Here is a 3,368-nt window from a genome sequence, read left to right on the forward strand (position 1 = left end):
CCCTCTCTCGCTGTCTCTCTCTCTGTCAAATAAATAAATAAAATCTTAAAAAAAAATAAGATTTTATTTATTTGTCAGAGAGAGAGAGAGCACAAGCAGGGAGAGTGGCAGGCAGAGGGAGAAGCAGGCTCCCCACTGAGCAAGGAGCCCAATGTGGGACTTGATCCCAGGATCCCGGGATTATGACCTGAGCAGAAGGCAGACGCCCAACCAACTGAGCCACCTAGGTGTCCCTCCTCCAATATTTCTTTGAAAATAAAAATGCTGAAGGCTTCTGCTAATAATATCTGTTATCAGTACTTGAAAGTGACACTGAGATCATTCTTTGAGAATTAAACTTTACAATCCACACAAAGTGGATCAGGATATGGATCTGCTAAGTCTCTTTAAAGAAAGAGTAGTGGTGCGCATGGCTGACTCACTTGGTGGAGCATGCGACTCTTGATCTCGGGGTTTTGAGTTCAAGCCCCACATTAGGTGTAGAGATTACATAAAAAAATAAAATCTTAGGGGCACCTGAGTGGTGCAGTCGGGTGAGCAACCATCTCTTGGTTTCAGCTCAGGTCCTGATCTCGAGGTCGTGGGACTGAGCCCCGACTTGGGCTCCGCACTTAGCAGGGAGTGTACTTAAGACTTTCTCTCCCTCTCTCTCTACCCCTCCCCCTGGCTCTCTCTCTCTCAAATAAATAAATAAATCCCGGATTGCTGGGTAGCTCAGTTAGTTAGGTGTCCAACTCTTGGTTTCAGCTGAGATCATGATCTCAGCATCAAGGGATTGAGCCCCCATCTGGCTCCTCACTCAGCATGGGGTCTGCTTGAGAGTCTCTCCCTTTCTCTTTCCCTGCTTGTTCTTTCTCCAAAATAAATGAATAAAATCTTTTAAAAAATTAAAAAATTAAAATAAATAAATCTTTAAAAAAAATTTTATTTATTTGACAGAAAGCATAAGCTGGGCGGAGGCGCAGCAGGAGAGGAGAAGCAGGGCTCAATCCCAGGACCCCAGGATCACAACCTGAGCCGAAGGCAGACACTTAACTTGACTGAGCCACCCAGGTGTCCCTAAATGTGCATGTATTTATATTTTATATAATATTAATGTAATAGCAACAACAATCATTTAGTGACTAAAAGGTATAGTAAAAATGTGTGGCATAGGGGTGCCTGGGTGGCTCAGTCGTTAAGCGTCTGCCTTCGGCTCAGGTCATGATCCCAGGGTCCTGGGATCAAGCCTTCCATCGGGCTCCCTGCTTGGCAGGAAGCCTGCTTCTCCCTCTCCCACTCGCCCTGCTTGTGTTCCCTCTCTCGATGTGTCTCTCTCTGTCAAATAAATAAATAAAATCTTTTAAAAAAAATGTGTGGCATAAAGCAACATTGTACAAAGCATTCCATGTACATTATGTCATTGAACTTTTATATTTCTCAAGACTTTATCCATCAAAAGGGGAGGTTAGTCAATTATGCAAGTATAGGAAATCGGGTCAGAAGCAAACCCGGCTCTGCCCATCCCAGTCTTTCAGGAGAGAGGTGGTGTCCAGAGTTTACAGCTCCATTGGCAAGCTTATCTTTGTTGGGGTAGTGGTGTGCAGCAGACCTAGGTGGTCTGGTGCCATTCAATACCAGGTTCCCTAATTCCCCACGCTCCGATCCCATACCCCCTAAGCAATCTTCTGATTATGATTCAGCCTCCATTAGGCCTGCTACAGAAGCTGTTCTGGCAATGCAGAATTGTGAATATTCTTGTTACTGTGATAATTACTTCTCACCCTTAATGAATAAACTAATATTCTAATTGTATTATCAATAATTAAAATACAAAAACAGGAATGCCAAACTCTCAAAGTAATATAATCTGTTGTGTGTGGGGTTTTTGAGGCAAGATATACATAAAATTTACCATTTTAACCATTTTTTAGTATACAGTTCGGTGGCATTCAGCACATTACCACTATCCATTTCCAAAACGTTTTCATCATCTCAAATTAAAACTCTGTACACATTAAATAAGTCCCCATTTCCCCTCCCACAGCCCCTTGTCACCACCATTCTACTTTCTGTCTCTATCAATTTGCGTTGTGATGGTTTTAAAACATGTCTGCAAATTCCGTTACATGCCTCCCATCAAGAAGTGCAGCCTAGGGACGTCTGGGTGGCTCAGTGGTTAAGCGTCTGACTTCAGCCAGGTCATGATCCCAGGGTCCTGGGATCGAGCCCCACATCGGGCTCCCTGCTCAGTGGGAAGCCTGTTTCTCCCTCTCCCACTCCCCCTGCTTGTGTTCCTGCTCTCGCTATCTCTCTCTCTGTCAAATAAATAAATAAAATCTTAAAAAAAAAAAAAAAAGAAGAAGTGGAGCCTATGTTCCTTCCCCTTGAACCCGGCCATATCTTTGTGATAGCCTCAAAGAATAGAATTTAGGGGGTGCCTGGGTGATTCAGTTGGTAAAGCATCTGCTCTTGATTTTGGCTCGTCATGATCTCAGGGTCTTGAGATCGAGCCCTGCATTGTTGGCTCCAAGCTCAGCGGGGAGTCTGCTGCTCTCCTTCCCCCTCTCCCGCGCCCCTCCCCTGCTTGCAAGCCCCGCCCAAATAAATAAATAAATAAATAAATAAATCCATCCATACATAAATCTATCTTTAGGAAAAAAAATAGAATTCAGTAGGAATGATGCTGTGTGACTTCAGACACTACATTGGTAAAGGCCGTGCAATTTCTGCCAGGTAGTTATGGGACACACACATCCTGGGAGCCTTCAGCTACCATGTAAGAAGTCCACCTATCCTGGGACTACACAGGATGAGACCATGTTGAGAGACTGCAGAGAGAGGGAGACCTGTGGAGTCCCAGGTTGTTCTTTTTTTTTTTAAGATTCATTTATTTTAGAGAGAGAGAGAGAGCACGAGCAGGAGGGGCAGAGGGAGAGGGAGCAAGAATCTCAAGCAGACTCCTCACTGAGCCTGACTCGGGGCTCAATCTCACAACCCTGAGATCACAACCTGAGCCAGAACCAAGATTTTGACACTTAACTGACTGTGCCACCCAGGCGCCCCTGGAATCCCAGCATTTTGAGAGTTTCTAGCCCCAATATCAGACTTGGACATGATGAAACTCTGTTATGGGTCGAATTGTGTCCCTCAAAAAAGACATGTTTAAGTCCTAACCCCCAGTACCTCAGAATATACTGGAAATAGGGTTATTGCAGATACGATTAATTAAGATGAGGTCGTACAGGAGTAGGGTGGGCCCTTAATCCTGTATGACTGGCATCCCACGAGAGGAGAAGAGACAGAGAGAGGGACACACACAAGGGAGAAGGCCACGTGGAGACCGAGGCATAGACAGAGTGATGCAACTATACACAGGGAATGCCAAG

This window comes from Leptonychotes weddellii, chromosome 4 (assembly GCF_054177405.1).
Source record: "Leptonychotes weddellii isolate Sample4059 chromosome 4, ASM5417740v2, whole genome shotgun sequence".
In the NCBI taxonomy this organism is placed as follows: Eukaryota; Metazoa; Chordata; class Mammalia; order Carnivora; family Phocidae; genus Leptonychotes; species Leptonychotes weddellii.